At 40.3% G+C, this 20,371-nt stretch overlaps 2 protein-coding genes across 8 annotated transcripts in view; both read left to right on the forward strand.

The window, feature by feature from the left end:
- cntn3a.1 (contactin 3a, tandem duplicate 1) overlaps nucleotides 1-20,371 on the forward strand; it is a 356,340-nt gene that overhangs the window by 86,219 nt on the left and 249,750 nt on the right. The gene's annotated exons all lie outside the window — the stretch shown is intronic.
- The window catches only part of chl1a (cell adhesion molecule L1-like a), a 72,355-nt gene continuing 61,829 nt past the window's right edge, over nucleotides 9,846-20,371 (forward strand). For 2 of the 6 annotated variants that reach the window (XM_074645134.1, XM_074645135.1), the window contains exon 1: nucleotides 9,846-10,439. The gene's annotated coding sequence lies outside the window, so the exon portion shown is untranslated. The remainder of the gene's footprint in view (nucleotides 10,440-20,371) is intronic. The other 4 variants (XM_074645131.1, XM_074645130.1, XM_074645127.1 and 1 more) reach the window with 3 other exon arrangements.

Genomic DNA, 20,371 nt, shown 5'->3' on the forward strand with positions numbered 1-20,371 from the left:
AACCATGGCCTCAGATTTAGAGGTGCTGATTCTCATCCCGACTGCGTCACACTCGGCTGCGAACCGATCCAGTGAGTGCTGGAGGTCGCAGACCGATGATGCCAACAGGACCACATCATCTGCAAAAAGCAGCGATGAGATCCTCAGCACACCGATCTGCAAACCCTCCTCCACCCGACTACGCCTCGATATCCTGTCCATGAATATCACGAACAGGATTGGTGACAAAGCGCAGCCCTGGCGGAGGCCAACCCCCACCGGAAACGAGTCCGACTTATTGCCGAGGATCCGAACACAGCTCTCGCTTTGGGCGTACAGGGATTGGATGGCCCTGAGAAGTGCCCCCCTCACCCCATACTCCCGCAGCACCCCCCACAGTATCTCCCGGGGGACCCGGTCATATGCCTTCTCCAAGTCCACAAAACACATGTAGACTGGATGGGCATACTCCCAGGCCCCCTCCAGGATCCTTGCGAGAGTGAAAAGCTGGTCCGTTGTTCCACGGCCAGGACGGAATCCGCATTGTTCCTCTTCGATCTGAGGTTCGACTATCGGCCGAACCCTCCTTTCCAGCACCTTGGAGTAGACTTTACCAGGGAGGCTGAGCAGTGTGATACCCCTGTAATTGGCACACACTCTCTGGTCCCCCTTTTTGAAAAGGGGAACCACCACCCCGGTCTGCCACTCCTTAGGCACTGTCACCGACTTCCACGCGGTGTTGAAGAGACGTGTCATCCAAGACAGCCCCTCCCCACCCAGAGCCTTCAGCATTTCTGGGCGGATCTCATCAACCCCCGGGGCTTTGCCACTGTGGAGTTGTTTGACTACCTCAGTGACTTCCACCAGGGTAATTGATGATGGTCCCCCATCAGCTTCCAGCTCTGCCTCTACCATAGAGGGCGTATTGGTCGGATTCAGAAGTTCCTCAAAGTGCTCCTTCCACCGCCCGATTACCTCCTCAGTTGAGGTCAACAGTGTCCCATCCTTACTGTACACAGCTTGGATGGTTCCCCGTTTCCCCCTCCTAAGGTGCCGGATGGTTTTCCAGAAGCACTTTGGTGCCGACCGAAAGTCCTTCTCCATGGCTGCTCCGAACTCCTCCCACACCCGCTGCTTTGCCTCCGTCACGGCAGTGGCTGCTGCTCTTCGGGCCCGTCGGTACCCTGCAACTGCCTCCGGAGACCTCCGAGATAACATATCCCGGAAGGCCTCCTTCTTCAGTCGGACGGCTTCCCTGACCACCGGTGTCCACCACGGTGTTCGAGGATTGCCGCCCCTTGAGGCACCTAAGACCTTAAAACCACAGCTCACCGCCGCAGCTTCAGCAATGGAAGCTTTGAACATCGTCCACTCGGGTTCAATGCCCCCAACCTCCACAGGGATGCCAGAAAAGCTCCGCCGGAGGTGTGAGTTGAAGATCTCTCGGACAGGGGCCTCCTCCAGACGTTCCCAGTTCACCCTCACTACGCGTTTGGGCTTACCAGGTCTGTCCAGAGTCTTCCCCCACCCTCTGACCCAACTCACCACCAGATGGTGATCAGTTGACAGCTCCGCCCCTCTCTTCACCCGAGTGTCAACCGCCTTTTTTAAGACACGTAAAAGCTTCAAAATTAACGAGTGGGATATTTACTAACGTGTTTTATATCGAAGCATAAAATCTCTCCAGCGTGTGTTAACCACAGACCTTATTTCAGGCATCTAACTAAAAACCCATTGACTTCCAGATGAGGGAACATTAAGTGCTAAAATGCTAACTCATCTCCAGGTTTTAGGACTCATTCCTGCAGCACTGGCAGCTAAGAATATATTCATTTTTTCCTACACTATATAAAGTGAGGCAAGTGTACATGCAAACACACATTCGTCGTACACATGCTTGCTCTCTGCCTCTGTCTCATGCACACACACACACACAGAGAGATAAATAGCCTATATATCCAAAGCAGAGCCCAGAACAACACAACAAAGCATAAAAGCAACCCTTAGTCACATATTCCCAATGTGCACAAGTATTAAAGTCATTTAACATTTCAATTACATTTTTTTGCCCCTTGGGCACCAATAGTCTATAGCAAGCTGCCTGTAATACTGTTAAGTGGTGATGATGTAACAGCTCAGATTCCACTGCAACACTGATATTATTCTCACACTTGGTCTTGAGTCAATAAATGAAAGCTTTGATTGCACTTATCAGTCAACATTTATTCCCAGTCCGTGTCCATTTAACGCCCTTCGCAATGCTGTTATCTTGTTGGGCAGCAAATATGAGATAAGACATTGCCAGCGCAACTGCAATTTTGCTTTTGATGTTCCCTGCGTATAGTCTTCACAATACGACCAGTCATTCAAAAAATGCATGCAGTACAATATACCAGACACATGTTCTGTATTCTCTGAAGCGTTCTTCTTCAGAGCTCCTCACAGCATCATCTCCTTTCTTTCCCCACACACCCCTTTCCTTCATTCTGTCTCTCTCTCTCTCGCTCTCTCTCTCTCTCTCTCATGAATCTGACAGTTAAAGGTGAGGTTGGTCGGATCAGACGCTGCAAAGAACACCTGTGTTCTGCGTGGCAGGCAGATGTTGAAAATTGTACTGAAAGGAGTGCATGCAGAGAAAGATCCCTGACGCCTTCAGGTCGATGCGCCCACATGCTGGTCCTCAGCACAAAGAACCTCAAAAGTGGATGATTTCATTCAGCCTTGTGCTGTACGACGGATAATCCTTGAAAGCGCTGCTAATATTCACAGTCTGAAAGATGAGCCTTGCAATGGCAAAAGGACTATCGGTCAGAAGCAGATGGCGGTGCAGAACCACATTGATATTTGGTTATATGGCTGAAGAAACCTTTATAGGAGTGAGTCCTGTGATCTATGATTCACATTTCATCTGAACAACATTTTTTACTGAGTGCATTTCGTTTGCATTTCAGCCAGATATCTGTCATCTAGAGAAGCCCACATACATCTCACTTTATTAACATTTATTGATGCAACATCGATGCTTATCACATTAGGTGTCTGAATCTGCCATTTAGAAACAGGCAACAAGATAGCCAATATCAAAATTATTGAATTAAGTACTGACCTTAAATGTGTCCCTAACACTTAAAATTTAAAGGATGTGTGTTTTGTCCATTTTCGTTCACTTTCTTTAACAATTATCTGAAGGTCAGTGCCACAATTTCGGGAAGATTTTAAATTAAAGAGGACATATTATGCTTATTTTCAGGTTCATACCTGTATTTTGGGTTTCTACTAGAACATGTTTACTGATTTACTGATTGATCCAACCAAACTCTGCAGACTCCGCCGCTCCAACTCCGTACTAACTAGCTTCATGTGAGGGCATGCCAAGCTAGCCGTTATGCAAATGTGTTACTTGGTGACATCACCATGTTACGGAAGAAAAGGCGGGTCTTCAATCGAGGCGTTTCAGCCGGTTCAGGAGCAGCGTTTCTGTGGGGGGAGAGTATCTTTTTGGTGTGGACTGGACGAAACACAACACGCAAAAAATACTTTAATTGTAATAGTTAATTGAAGGTTTTAATGCTGCCACCACATATAAAGGGCAGATAAGGTGGTTTGGCACTGGAAAACTTTTAATAGGGATGCTGAACGACCAGGTTGATAAGCAGGACAAGTGCAAAAAAAAGTGGTATTTTTCAACAAAATGTTTCCTGAAACAAAGGGCAAAAAAATGAAACCATTAAAAGTACATTTAAACTAAATCAAAAGAACACCAAACAAAAGAAAGCTGCAGCCTCACAGCAAGCTGCCAACTCCTTCCAACCCTTTCTTTTACTCCAGTGAATGAGATTTTACCTTCTCAGCCTCACCTAACTGGAAGGTACGTACTGTAAGTACCGGGTGAGCTTAACCGAGCAAGCATCCAAATTAACACAGAATAATGAACAGACCACTAATATAAGATGTCTAAGTTACTGCTGACATCTCAATCTATCTATGGACACCCATCCATACCAAAGAGCACACCGAATAGTCATTTACTGCAGAACTACCTCACCTATCTTCCTACATCTTAACAGATCCCAGCCCCTCCCTGCTAGGAGGACATAATGATGCAAACCTGTTTGCACTTTCCTTGATTGAGCTGAGCAGCTGGTCCACTCCAACATCCAAAAAATACTACTGTATGAATCCTTAAAACAAACTAAACAAGCCTGTATACACCTTAACTAATAATGCATCAAATAAGATAAAACATTTGACTGAAATTAATATTCTAGCAGACACAAAAACATTGTTAAGGCCCCGTGAAAAGGAAGAAAGGCGACCTGTTCACAAAGGTAACTAAGGGTGTCACGAGTTTGATAAGATGTCCTTTACACAACCTGCAAGACGACGGTGAAGACATATTTTGGATGAACTGTGAAATGTTTTCCTTAACTGCAAGGTCAGTAGATTTGGTGATACGATATAATATTTCATTGCATGTCAAATCACTACCTGGGTGGCTGAAATAACTTACAGTAACAGGTGGATGGAAACCTCAGAGACATGTACTCAGGAGCTCCCTCTAGTGTTTGACTCAACAAAATAAGATATAAACACAACAGACCCTGCAGTAACAACAGAATAACACAGAAAAGGTCCACACAGATTTCCCACAGTGAACCAACAACAAAACACCGGGAGAAGCAGCTGTGGTGCAGCTGGTAGACATTATGGTTCGTGCTCAAATGCACCTCAGAAAAGACAGACACTGTCCATCCACTGCACTGTGTTATGGATACTGTACAGTGCACATATCATTTTCTGTGATATCAAAGTTGGATACTGTCATTTTGATTTTGATTGATACTGTTTTAATTTAATCCAGAGTCGATTATTGTAATTCGATTTTACTCTCAGCAGGTGGAACATCCAAAGACTACAGTTGATTCAAAGCGCTGCTGTCAGGCTTTTAACACGTACTAAGAAAAGCGAACACATCACACCAATCCCTGCTGTCCTTCACTGGGTTACCTGTGAGTTTTAGAATTGATTTTAAGATTTTACTGCTTGTTTTTTAAAGCCTTGAATGGTCTGGAACTCAGGCAGGCAAACTCAGTATCTTCCTTTAAATCTCTTCTTAAGACTCACTTTTATATTTTGGCTTTTAACTTAACTAATGGTGCATTGTTGTAACTATTTATATGATTTTATTTTGTATTTATATGATTTTATTTAGTTTAGATCTTAAGTTCTGGGTGTTAATTACTTTTATCATGCTTTTATTGTAAAGCACTTTGTAACCTTGTTTTGAAAGGTGCTCTATAAATAAAGTTATTATTATTATTGTTTTGATATTGGTCATTTGGATTAATCTGTCAACTCACATTTCCCAGCTTCCTTAAAATCACCAACAAGTGATGTTTGAACGTGCCCAGTATTTACTAAAATTACAACTAAATTAAAGTCTGTCTGTATGTCAAACGTTCTGAGCTTGCAGGAGTAAGACTGTGAAAATACTCTTCCTGGATTGTGTTGCTGCTTCCCTGGTGTGCGAGGCCATCAGAGATGTCACTAGGGGGCATCGTTATACCGCAGGATGACAGACCTGCAGCCAATAAAATATACATCCATTACTATGGCAACTAGATTTTTCGGCACTCCTTCCTCTGAAGAATATTTTTTTTGCACGTTCTCTCTGAAGCTCAAAAACACAGAAGGCAGAGGTCAACGTGAACATTGGGACTGCATATATTCATGAAAATTAATTGCTATGAGGTGCAACACTTGAATAAAGAGTTTTTGGGTCGAAACATTGTTTTTCTATAGAATTACTTCTATTAATAGAGACTCAGACGTGGAGAAGAGAAATCTATAGATCTCACTTATCGGCAGTGGAGTGCTTTGAGCCAGAGAGAAAACACAACTGGAGGTCAAGATTACAGGTCAGCGCAGCACAATGGTCCTATAATGGGTGAAAATGTGTGATCTCCAAACTGTGCTCCGGTGTCTCTCCCTCTATGGAGGCTGATGTCAAGGTTCAGCACACGGCGTTCACTGCTGGTTCGAGTGGCAATTGGAGTGTAAGCTTCTTCTCTATAGCCTCACAATTAAGTTTGGACCTTGTGGGAACGGACAACTTGACAGTGAAGAGCTTCAACTATATCAATACGTGTTGATGGAAGAAAAACTTTAGTGTATTACAATCCATAAAACAAGCCCAAGGTTTTATGAGACTGAAACATTTAAATTCTTTTGATCAACTAATCAAAGCAGCAGCTGTACTGTGTACAAACCACCAGCATATTGAAGGGCCTTGCCACATGAACATTTTTAAAGGCCTAACATTAACCTTGATTGCTGAAGTATATGCCTGGAAACTACTTGTCAACAAAAGTCTATTTATACACAAGAGTTTACAGGAGACAGGAGAGCGTCCTTCACTGTGTTATTTCATCCTCTGATTAAGGAGAGAAAAAGTCACTATTACTTAGAGCTGAGGTCTTGAATGTGTCTAACCGCAGTACACTGTGAACTTACAATGTCACTGTACAAAAGAAGCCAGGTGCTATTCAGCATCAGTAAGGTCGACTTGTGTAAATGAGATCAGAAGTTTTCAGTGTCTTCTAGGTGTCAAAACTTTCTGATCTTCGAAGGTGTTATGTGCGTTGAATGCCAGAGATCGGCCTGCAGTAAATGATTAGTTTCATTAGGGATTGGTCTGATTAATTTCCTGATTAAAGGTAGAGTGTGTTTGGCGGCATCTAGTGGTGTGGTTGCAGATTGCAACCAACTGAAGACCAACCTCCGCTCACTCCTCACTATCCAAGACTGCAGTAATGTGAGCCGCCGAGTGCAAAACTGTGGTAACGCCGTTCGCCTCGCTCAGAGGCCATCCTTACCATAATAACACTACTTTAGGAGCAACAGGAGTCGGACGGCGGCTGGCGGTACCACGGTGTAACACTCACGTTACCGCAGTGAAAATGTGATAGTCTCTCTCTAGAGCCAGTGTTTGGTTTGTCCGTTCTACTGTAGAAACGAACACATTCTCACTCCCAAATCGTCAACTACCGCCGCTTGGTCAGCGCCCCTCGGCATCAGAGACGCACGGTGTACCCCTTTTGCGTTATTTTTGGACGGACCAGGAACGGCGTGAAAATGTACGCTTGATACATGAATAGTGTCCTTTCAAAATAAACTTCCGTTTTCACAGGAAGTTAGGTTTAGGCAAATATTCATATTTGAGAGGTTAGAGGTAATCCTTAATGAATTCACTAATTGTTTCAGGTCTCTTCACCTATCTTTAAATCCCTTCTGCATCATCTGGTGACTGGTCTTAGTTTAAAGATGTTGATGTGCTCAAATGGTCTGGATTTGCACCATTACGTGTAAATTACTAAGAGCATCTGTGTTGCTTGTTACATGTGTAGGCTATAGGCTATAAGGGAGAGCAGGGTCAGCTGGGACAGGGGGCACAGTGCCTTTTTAGCAAGTTATAAAGCAACAATCTGAACATACAGTACGTGTGTTATGTTGCTTGTTACTTAAGTCTGTGTTTATCTCCAAGAATGCTCTCGCTCCACATACCTGCACTTCTCACTCCTTCACACACGGGAACTCTTCAGGTGACAGAATGCTTCAACTCTGGGACGGTAAAACACACAACACATATTTTCCCTCTCGGTTAGTATAGTGCTGATTATGTTTGTTCACTCATAGCGCGCCAATATGACTCGGCTAACTCAGATGGGTGTGTCAGTCTGTACAAACACTAGCATTGCTTTGTGTGTTTTCACCTACTCTCTATCCAAGTGTGCATTAGAGATATCACAATGCTGCAAAGTGGCACTTGTCCATTGAAATGATATATACTTCAACTGTATCACCTTTACATTTTATGCAGGGAAATACAGCAGAGAGAGGATGAGAGAAGGAAAGTCCATTCATCCTCTTTAGATATTAGAAAAGGGCAATTACGTGCATGAATGAGCAGCGGGTGAACTTTGAATCACTCATAAGAGAAATGTAACTGACTTTAATGAGGAAGCTCAACTGTGTTTCTTGCATATCAGAGGTAGCACCTTCTTTTATTATCATTTTTTATTATAATGCTTTCTTTATTGAACTCATTAACAGAGGTACAAACAGATACATGAAAAAAAGAAGACAAAACAAAAATAATTAGATTTTATAATCCCCATAGTTTATGTCATATACATCATATTATATTAATTTTAATGATCTAAAGGTCTTAATGGCTTTTTTTGTTTTTAACATTGTGTATTATGGTGCTATATTGTTTGAATTCATTAATAACGTGCAGGAAAGTTGGTTTGGTTCCTGATCACTTTTTCTTATGAATATGGAATTCTCCAAAAATAATAAATAATTGTGTGATATACAGCATGTTATTTTCAATCTTATCTTGTCTAAAATATAGCATTACATTAAACATATTTATTTCAGCTTTCATCTTAAGTTTCTTTTTGGAGAAAGTTATATCAATTCAGAACATTCTTGTATAAATAAAGTGAAAGAATAGATGGGAAATACTCTCTTTTTCAACAGAAATCACAGTTTTAATCAATATCCAGCTTGAATCTGTCATTTCCTTAAAGCTTCAGTAGGCAGTAATATTTTTGGCATCGTTTGGCAAAAATTCCATGATAACCTTTCAGCATATTGTAATTCAAGTGTTCTGAGAGAAAACTAAACTCCTGCACCTCCTCGTGGCTCTGTTTTCAGGGTTTAGCAACCAATCAGAGCCGAGCTGGAGCCTGCCGTCTCTGTGCAGCTGCCAATCTCTCACAATCTCCAATCGAACGGTCAAACTAGGCAGCGCTGATCAAATATGAATCAATATTTTGTTACTGTAAAGCCTATTTCTCTCCTCAAATGTGTTCAGAAACATCTTGTATTGTACTGTTTAGATGTAAAATGAGAAAGTTTGTAACCCGGCAGCCATGTTGAGATAAATTGGGGAAATATTAAGCACCGCCCACCAGCCGGAGCACAGCCAATAGGAACGCTCTCTCTGAAATGCTACTATGTGAATGTAAATTAAAAAAATCTAAATAAAGTAAAATATGCTACCTAAAAAAAAAGAAAGACCAATCAATAGCATTAATGCTTAATGCATTAATGCTAACCCTTCATGTTTGATGGCGTTGCCTAGCGTGTGCGTCGGGCAACCCTCCGTCTGCTGACAGCGGTGCCGTGTCTGCGTGCGCGTGGCATTGTCAAAAAACACTTGGTTTTTGATCTGTGATTGATGGGCGTAACGGGGGTTCTATAAGTAAACTTTCGACGACGTTCTGCGATGTCACTTATGATGTCACAGTTTATGTGACATCATTTATGACATCACATTGGCAACATTCCATCATGTCACTGATGATGTCACAGGAGAGTTAGTTTAATCTTATTGTCAAGACTTTCTGGGAATTGTACTGTCCCATGTGTCTACTACTCTGTCAATCTCTGTGAGAAATCATTGACTTCATTGGAGGAACTGTGACTACTACTATGTTGATGTTAATTTGAAAAACCTAAATACGGTCAGATTTATTTAACTGCTCTATGCCTTAAAGGTCCCATATTATAAAAAGTGAGATGTTCAGGTATTTTTTATTACAAAGCAGGTTTAAGTGCTATATAAATAATACTTTCACTTTTTTTCTCTTAAATGTATGACTTTATTCCCATAATATTACGACTTTTTTCTTGTAAACTTATGACTTTATTCTCTTAATACTAAGCCTTTTTTTCTCTTAAACTTTAGACTTTATTCTCATAATATTATGACATTTTTCTCCTAAACTTCTGACTTTATTCTCATACTTTCCCTTTTTTTCTCTTAAACTTCTGACTTTATTCTCATAATATCACAACTTTTATATCATCAAATAAGGAAGACCAATATCTAGATGAATGGACAGAAACATAACTGAGTGTTTTCCTAATATTCTCTTGAATATGAACATGTTGATCAGGTGGGAGCTGCTCTGTGAATGAGTGGGGGGGGGGAGTGATGACGTCACTCTCGCGCCTTCCCCCTTGATTGACATATGCGCGCACTCACACGCGCAAAGAAGGTATTTCCTCACGTTTCGTGCATGTAGCTACATGTTTGACTGTTGTAGTGTGTGACAGCAGCAGTCAGTCCTCAGAGCCACCGCGTGTCCTTTGACCTCTGTCGCTTCTAAAATAGAGACAGATGACCTTGTGGAGACTCATAATAGAGTCACAGAGCTGCAGTTGTTGACTGCGCACTTTTGTCAGTCAAACAGTGTGACACGTTGGAGCGTCTGAGGTGAAACAAGTTGGAGACCGACTCAACTCCAGAGAGAGAGAGAGAGTTCCTGCAGGAGTTTGTCTCACCGCGGAATAAAAGTTGACATCACTTTTTAAGTTTCTGGACACGACTAGCTTTAAACCGAAGAGGAAAACCTTGCTGTCATCCCTCCAGGTGCTCGTCTTTATGGGTAAGAGAGGAACAACTTAATGGACTTCTTCTACGTGTTGTTTTCTGCAGGTTTGTGACAGAGAAAGCCACTCAGCGTTGACACAGAGGCATGTTGGGATGTTAGCATAACTATAGAAGTCTTGTTTATTGAGCTTAAATCAGGGACAGCTGTCAGGTAAAGACTTTAACCTGACTTCATCAGGTAAAGACTTTAACCTGACTTCATCAGGTAAAGACTTCACCTGACTTCATCAGGTAAAGACTTTAACCTGACTTCATCAGGTAAAGACTTTAACCTGACTTCATCAGGTAAAGACTTTAACCTGACTTCATCAGGTAAAGACTTTAACCTGACTTCATCAGGTAAAGACTTTAACCTGACTTCATCAGGTAAAGACTTTAACCTGACTTCATCAGGTAAAGACTTCACCTGCATGAGAGCTGGCACTGATCCTTGTGGAACTCAAAACAATCACAAATGAATCTGTACCCAAAACAAAAAACAAATCAGAAATAAAAAGCCTGAACAAGTTCTGATTTTTATCTTTCATTGTCTGTGCCGGAGTTTTAGTATTTTTCACTCTGTGCTTCTCCCTCCCTCTGTGGTGGAATGTAACTAAGTACATTTACTCAAATACTGTATACTTAAAGGTCCCATATCGTGCTCATCTCAGGTTCATACTTATATTTTGTGTTTCTACTAGAACATGTTTACATGCTGTAAAGTTAAAAAAACAACTTTATTTTCCCCATACTGTCTGCCTGAACATACCTGTATTCACCGTCTGTCTGAAACGCTCCGTTTTAGTACATTTCAATGGAATTGCAACAGAATTGCGTTGCTAGGCAACAGTTTGGGTCCATGTTTACTTCCTGTCAGCTGATGTTATTAACATACACTGCAACAGGATATAAACTGGGACACATTTAGAATGTTTACGTTTAAAACCGTGTAATGGTCTAAACATTGTATATTTGTGACATCACAAATGGACAGAAATCCTAACGGCTTGTTTCAAACGCACAATTTCTGAATACGGGCTGTGTGTTTCTCTGTATATTGAGCGTTTTGATAGTTTAACAGTATTTATAAAGCACTTAAACCTGCTTTATAATGTAAAAGACCTGAAAATCTCACTTTTTACAATATGGGACCTTTAAAGCAGCAGTGGGTAGAAATGGAGCAAATATGATTAAAAAAAGTTATTTTTATAAAACGGTCACTATATCCTGACAGTAGTGCATGAGACAGGTAATCTGAAAAAAAAAATCATCGGTGTCCTCCGGTGCTCCTAACGGCATCTGCAAGATTTCACAGACCGGAGGAAAACAAGCAGTCAGAGCCGAGCTGGAGCCTTGCCGTCTCTGTGTTTTGTGATAAACTCCTTTTATGTGATGACAAAATTCTCCTACTTCTTCAGCTAAATAAACTATTTTAAAAGGCTCTCTAGAATTACCTGGAAAATGCATCGCCACAAAGCTGAAAACAGGGCTGTTTTTCTGACTTTTTAGAGATACGCGGTTCTCTCCAAACATATGATGATCCATGATGAGACCATGATGCATTGCTTTAGATTAAACTAGCCAACAGTATATAAACCAGTTAAAACATCTAGAGCAGTAAATGCAACATACACATTAATGCAGCAGTAATTAATTAATCCAGAGACATCATATATAATATTAGAACACTGACAGGGAACATTTTACTGCACTATCAGTACTTTTACTTTTGATACTTTAAGTACGTTTTGCTGATCATACTGCAAACTTTTACTTAAGTAAGGTTTGAATGCAGGACTTTTACTTGTAGTGGAGTATTTTCACAGTGTGGTATTAGTACTTTTACTTAAGGATCTAAATACTTCTACCACCTGGAGATCAGGCATTTTTATGTACAAAATTATATTTCATTCTGGCATTAGTACCTGCAACTGCTGCAAAACATTCTCCCATTAATATTTAATATCATATCGCAGCGCTGCTTTATAATAATCTGCAATCTCTTTCATGTGATTTATATATTTATCTTTTTTTTCTGCAACCACCATAATGTATCTGCTTCCCAACCAGAATGAACTTCAAAGTTATACAAAATCATTCACATTTTCACTTCTGAGTCAAAGATTATTTGATTTTGTGACCCATGGTGGGACTATTTTGATAATCGGTTTGAGTGATTTTTTAAGAAAAAAAATTCTCTGATTCCAGCTTCTTAAATGTGAATATTTTCTGTTTTTTTTACTCCTCTATGACAGTAAACAGAATATCTTTGAGCTGTGGACAAAACAAGACATTTGAGGACGTCATCTTGGGCTTTGGGAAAACACTGATCGACATTTTTCACAATTTTCTGACTTTTTATAGACCAAACAACTTTTTAATTAATTGAGAAATTAATCAACAGATTAATTGACCATGAAAATAATCGTTAGTTGCGTACCACTTTGCACTCTTGTAGCAATGGGCTTATTATATTTTGTTCCCATCTCTCATGCTGAGCAGCATGTATCACTCTATTTCCTACAGCAGAATTAATCAGAGTGTTAATACAAGTTTGGTGTTTCATTAAATGTGTTTTGTGACTGTTGCAGATTCACATAAACATGGGTGATTTTGCTGTGCAGTCCTGTTAAACTCACTTGATTTCTACTTCTAAAGCTGTCAGACTCGCTGACATGAATGCAGGTGATTCGTAGTGAGATCACATCTCTCTGTCTGTGTGCGTCCGTCAGTCTGTCTGGCCACTCAAAGAGTGAAGAAGAGGAGGGTGAATCTCCCAGAGCATTGACCACGCTCGGCCCTGTGAAGCTGGCTCATTCAAGCCTCAAATGGGTCGAGTGTCTCTCTCTCTCTGTCTTTGTGTGACCCAACTTGACTGAAATGTGGTAATTGGGGAATCCTGCAGGATCCTCGCTCCCCGTGGTGATGTCCGGGCGAAGCGTTCAATCAATTCATTTACAGTACAACAAGTTGTTGCATGAGAAACAGGTCAGCTTTTCGTTTAAACTTTGCAAAACAACCAGATATGTGTTTATTCAGACGTGGTGTGATCTAGCTTCACATGTACTGGGTCATGTAGCCTTAAATGACCCTGGCTCAGTGGGGATGGCAACGTTGGTCCGTTGGTCATGTAGTGCCACAAACATTTCCGCAGGTCTGACACTTCATGAGAGGATACCTTTAAAAATATTAATAGAATTCCCATCAGCCTCAGCTGCACCTTAAGATTAACGCTAAACTTTAGTATGTTAACATAGTCACTGTGAGTAGGATTACAGTCTACGGCCTCAAGCGTAGCTCTTTATTCAGCTATATAAATAAGGTTAGTTGACTAATTGATTGGTTGATTGACAGAATAGTAATTAGTAGAGCTGCAACGATTGGTCAACTAATCGATAAGTCGATCGACAGGACAGTAATCGCTAAACTATTTTGATAATCAATTAATCGTTAACATGAAAATTCTCTTTTCACCCTCTCTAATATGGAGATTTCCTGCTTTTCTTTATTTTATATCATATTAAACTGGATATCTTTGGACTGACAAGTTTAGTTTAGTTTATTAGGATCCCCATTAGCTGACACCAGCTAGTCTTCCTGGGATCCGACACAGAAATCACAAACAATATTCAAACATCACATGAAAATACCTGTCCCCACATAACCTTATTTAAAAATGCCGCTAGCAAATTCCATGCAGTGAGGTATAACATATTTCAAACCCTTAGACACCACAGACATTGGCACGCCAGATAAATCATTAACTGTTCGTTCATGCAGTTAATTGTATTAAATACTCTTTTAATGCTTTCTTGAAAGATGCTCTGGTGTTTGACAAAAACAAATACAAGACATTTAAAGACAACATCTTGGCCTTTAAGAAACTGGGATGGACATTTTTCACCATTTTCTGACATTTTGTAGACCAAACGATCAATCGATTCATCCAGAAAATAATCCACAGATTAATCGATAAGGAAAATAATCAAATAGTTGCAGCCCTAGGAATCACTTTGATAGATAATTGATTGTTTCCAGTTGAACTTCATAAATGTGAATCTTTGTAGATAGATAGACAGATGCTTTAATTAAGAAATTCTCATGTCACAGCAGCAGTAACAGCGGGAATAGTGCAAAGAAACAAATATCAATAACAAAATCTTTGAGTTTTGGACTGTTAAAACAAGACATCTGAAGCGTTTTTCACTATTTTCTAAAAGTGACCAAACAATTAAAGGGACGGTATGTACGTTTTTACACATGTAAACGTTTTTTATTGCCAATGTGTGAACAGGTTCTAACCTAACCTAAAGAAATGAGACCTTCTGTTACTTTCTGGGTTTCCTCTATCAGCTTGTAGACTGCTTTTAATGTGAAGGATGCCGGGCCGTTTTTCCCGGAAAATCAAACTGATGTGACGTCACGCGCGATCACGAGTGCCTTTTGGTGCTGCATGTGAAATATAAAGTGATATTGTGGTTTTAGCTGTCAATCACGTTCAGTCTCGTGTGTGTCGCCTCACTGTTTTGACCGATGCTCACTCGCGTCTACGTAGTACAAGTACAAGCACGATCGTGAGCAACAGGATGCTGACTGTTGTTGACTTCCCAGCCACGTGAAAAATGTCACCTTTAACAAACAATTTCTGATTCTTACATTTAACCCCTTTAATAAATTCATCAGCAGATTGATCAATGATGAAAATGATCAGTAGTTGTAGCCCTGTAAGCAATCCCAATTTGTGTTTGTAAAATGTCATAAAACAGTGAAAAATGCCCGTCACAGTTTCCCTGAATGTTAAATTGATACCTTCAAATGTCCAACAGTCCAAAACCCAAAGATATATCATCAAATATGAGATCTTCATATTTGAGAAACTGGAACCAGCAAATGTTTGGCATTTTTTACAAAATAGCTGCTGATTAATTTCCTGTTGATAGTTGCAGCTCTACTTGGATCCAACAGTCTGGTTAAACACTCGTTTCTGGCTCTGCTTTCTTCAGTGTGAAGATATAAATCTTTTTTTTCTCTCTCTCTCTCTCTGAGAATATCGCGCGGGTTGTTTTTACTAAAGGACTTCTCTACAAAATGAATTGAACCTTCCAAATCCGCCGGCTCACCGGCATTTTCTGTTTTTTTATTAGAGGCAGAGAAAGGATGATAAATTCTAAATGTCAGATGGTGAGTGGTTTGTCTGAGTGCTCTTCTTACGAAGCAGGCAATTGAATGCAAACTGACAGAGGGGGGATTCACGTTGGAAAATGTCATAATGCTTTGACACCATGAAATGGAAATCAAAACTTTCCAAGGCGAATAGCTCACCGGGGGCAACGAGGAGAGAACATAACTGTAAAAGTGTCCCAGTAAATCACTTCCTACTGGTTGTACGCACCGTCACCCTGAGACAGGTATGTCCAACATGTGTTGCCACATGCCAGGCATCCTGTCTCCACCTCTCTACTTTGCTTTCTAGAGAAAAATAAGAGATAATAGCTTTTCAGCCGCCTCTGTAATTGTATAATTGGAGCCTGTCAGAGGAATTTTTCTATATTCACTGCAGTTTCTAGGTGAAACCTTGGTTTTACAGGAGGTGTTAACTGACAAAAACACGTGGAATAAGGTGGAATAAATATAATATTATGACTGTATGATTATGAAATAATGTATGTAGCATATTTATGCAGCATCCTGCCTTTGTATAATGCATTAAATTAGTTTGAAATGCAGCCAAATGTGTCCTGACAGAACCGAGTATATTTAGCTGCTGTCAGCATCCGAGCAGCTCATTGTTATCCATTAGGAGCAGTGCAGTGTAAGAGCCTTACCAGGCAGGGGGCGAGTTTCTCAGCCCACTTAATCAGTGACGCGCTGTGAAGAGTTAAACTCCATGCCAGTCACTTATACACTTATAGTCAACAACAATGTGCTGTCGACACGCAGCCGCTGCACGACAGAATATAACATAATCTAATTTAGTGGTAGAATAAACCGCCTAATAACTTCCAGAGGGATTTCAGATGCTTAAACGTGTGCATATGTTGTTATCAAAGTCTGAGAGCCACTAGGAATCGATTCCCTGTGTTGGAACTTTATTGAGGAGGCAGACACAGTGGGGGATTCCCTTAATTAGAAAGCATAGGAAGGGAGACGACAATCACTTAGTTTAAAAGCTGTGAAAGGCTTCTCATTCCTGCAAAAGTCGTTTAAAAACAGCCATAAGATGCTAAATTCAATGTGTAAAGCTCTCTGATTTGAACAACAACCGAGTGTAAATGAACATATTCTGAGTCAAGTCATTCATAATAATACTATAATTAATTCAAGATGGGAAACAAAATGCAAAGAGTGCTTTAAAGTATAGATGGCAAAGGCTGCAAAATATCTCTTATATTCCCGAAGCAAAGAATGAATTTGAAGGAACTGTGATTGTGTTTGCTCTTCTACAGAAGCACGATAATCACTTATTTTACATATCAATAGCGTTAAGGGGGGTGGAGAAAGCATTCGCATGGATTAACTGTTTAAGGACTGTTTAAGAAGATAATCTGAGAATACTGCATACATGAATACATTTAGCAGCCTGTGTGTGTACTTGAGAACGTGATATAACAACTGTTGGAAACATAATGGCATGTTTGATCTTTGCATGTTTAAATGATGTTGGAACTAGAGCTGCAACGATTAATCGATTAGTTGTCAATAGGGCTGTCAGTTGATCAAAATATTTAATCGCGATTAATCGCAAATTAATCACACATTTTTTATTATGTTCAAAATATACCTTAAAGGGAGATTTGTCAAGTATTTCATTCTCTTATCAACATGGGAGTGGACAACTATGCTTGTTTTATGCAAATAGATGTATATATATATTATTGGAAATCAATTAACAACACAAAACAATGACAAAATTGCCCAACAGGCAACAACAGCTGTCAGTGTGCTGACTTGACTATGACTTGCCCCCAAACTGCATGTGATTATCATAAAGTGGGCATGTCTGTAAAGGGGAGACTCATGGGTACCCATAGAACCCATTTACATTCACATATCTTGAGGTCAGAGGTCAAGGGACCCCTTTGAAAATAGCCATGACAGTTTTTCCTCGCCAACATTTAGTGTAAGTTTGGAGCGTTATTTAGCCTCCTTGGCAACAAGCTAGTATGACATGGTTGGTACCGATGGATTCATCAGGTTTCTAGTTTCATATGATGATATGAAGCTTTAAAACTGAGCCAGCTGCAACCTACAACACTTTGACAGCCATAGTTGTCAACTATTAAAATTAATCGCCAACTATTTTGATTATCGGTTAATCCGTTTGAGTAATTGTTTTAAGAAAAATAAGTCAAAATTCTCTGATTCCAGCTTCTTAAATTTGAATATTTTCTGGTTTCTTTACTCCTCTATGACGGTAAACTGAATATCTTTTGAGTTGTGGACAAAACAAGACATTTGAGGACGTTATCTTGGGCTTTGAGGAAACACTGATCAACATTTTTCACATTTTCTGACATTTTATAGACCAATGAAATTGGCTTAACTGCATCTTTTTGTAATAGCTTCAGTGTTCAGTATAACAGTGCCATCCGTCATCAACCAGCCCCCTCAATAGAAAACTAAAAATAATCTATAGTTGGATCTTTACGTTTGATGGCAGGTGGCTCTGCTGTGTCGTTCCCATGGTCGTTCCTGCTGTGAGTATTAGTTTGTGTGGTAACTCCCTGCTTCTGTGCCATAAAAGGACACTGAAATCCCTTCATCATTCCTCGCTCGATGATTTAATGATGGCTTTGATCAGAAGATGACCATGAAAGAGAAAGTAAACGGGTGTAGCACTGATGTGTGTATTTGGTGAGGGGATTTATCGCTCCCTCCTCCGAGGACGGCCAGTCCACATTAGGAATGCTTGTGAGACATTTACAGGAATCACTGACACGTGACCTCGCCGCCGTCAACGCTGCGGTTTAAAATAGAGAGGTCACTGTCAGAAACTGATTGTGTCTTCAGCCTGTCTATCCCGTCTGTTTGTTGACAGATTTGTTCGCATCAGACAGTCACCCGTCAAGGGATTAAGCTTGTATCCTGTGGAAATATCTTTCAAAATTCCCAGTAAATCTTTCCAGCACAGATACCAGCAGTCCTGTTACCATGGTGTCTGGCTTTCTGCCTCTCGGCTCTGGCAGCTCCTAACAACCGGGTGCAAAGGTCGTGACCGCTCCAGCCGACAACTGTTTGGTGAAATCAACGCCTCGCACAGGGGGGCACAAATAACTTTGCACCCACGTCTGAATTGGAGCAACTGAAGTTTCTCCAGCGAGTACAAGAGGAGCAGGATGATCTAGCTTTGAGGGCAGCCACGTATACGCTGTCCTCAGCCTCCCTTTACCCCCCGCGCTGCACTTTCAGGAGCTTTTGTACAAGTTCAATTGACAATAGGCTGCATTCCTCCTAGCAAGAGAGGAACATGGTTTGCTGGCACTTGAAATGCTCTTCACGGCATTCATATGGACTCTTGCTTTTGAACAGTGCCCTCACTGTTAAGATGCCTCTTTCGAGACAAGCGCTCACTTTGAGATAGAAATACAGAAAGAAAAAAAAGCGGTGACATATACAGCGCGTCGACTTGTTGACAGTGACGGCGCGTCCCGGTTTGCCAGACTATGAGGTAAACATCCTCTCTGCGTGTAATCACCTCCTGCAGATTTCTGAGTGGATCACTGCAAACTTTGTTTTGTTTTGGTTCCTGGAACCTGCAGAGAGGGAGCAACTTTAGATGGGTTTGTTCAAAATCAGGACGTCTCACAATCAGCACTAAATCTGATTGTACTGCAGCCGCATGTGTTGTGGAAACATCATGATAAGAGGTGTTCTGTGTTTGACAGGAGTAAAGAATTTAGTTTTCATGCACGCACGGTTTTCATGTTCACACACGTTCCCCCTGTTTTAAGGCTGCGACGATCTACAGATGTGATGAGAAACTAATGGGAGGCTCAGAACAGGTCTCTCTTCTGTGTAGCATTTCCAGTGTATTCTTGCTGATTATTTTCTTGATTCATTGTTTTGTCTAAAAGATGTAAGAAAATTGTGAAAAATGCCTTTTCATCTTCAAACATCTTGCTTTGATCAACCAACAAAAGAAGACAAAACAAAAGATATTCAGTTTACTGTCATGTAGAGCTGATTAATCCATTAGTTGTCAACTATTAAATTAATCGCCAACTATTTTGATAATCAATTAATAAGTTTGAGTAATTCATTTTTTTTTTTTCTATTTTCAATTTCAGATTTGTTTTTATTTGCCCAATTTATTGTGTTCTGCCTTCACCCCAAGACAATGGAGGTGAATTTTCAGTGCACTAGAGCTGCAACGATTAATCGATAAGTTGTCAACTATCAAATTAATTGGCAACTATATTGATAATCCATAAAAAAGGGATCAAAATTCTCTGATTCCAGCTTCTTAAATAGTGGCTTTCTGGTTTCTTTAGTCCTCTATGACAGTAAACTGAATAATAATATTTGAGTTGTGGACAAAACAAGACATTTGAGGATGTCATCTTGGGCTTTGGGAAACACTGATCGACACTTTTTACCATTTTCTGACACTAATCGATTAATCGAGAAAATAATCAACAATGAAAACAAATCGTTAGTTGCAGCCCTCCTCTCATGTATGACAAAGACAAAGGATAAAATCTTCTCATTTTAGAGGCTGGAAAAAGCAAATGTTTGTGACTAAAACAATCCTTCCATTATCCAAATTAAGATCAAATAAGATAATGCTTTATTAGTCCCACATCTGGGAAATTTGCAATGTCACAGCAGCAAAAGGGAACAGTGCAAACAACAAGAGGCATCAGTAAAAAACAGAACAAGGTATAATAAATAGTAAGTAAATAATAAAGATATAATAATAAGTAAACAGTAGAAAACATTTAAAAAAAA

This window comes from Sebastes fasciatus, chromosome 8 (assembly GCF_043250625.1).
Source record: "Sebastes fasciatus isolate fSebFas1 chromosome 8, fSebFas1.pri, whole genome shotgun sequence".
NCBI classification, from domain to species: Eukaryota; Metazoa; Chordata; class Actinopteri; order Perciformes; family Sebastidae; genus Sebastes; species Sebastes fasciatus.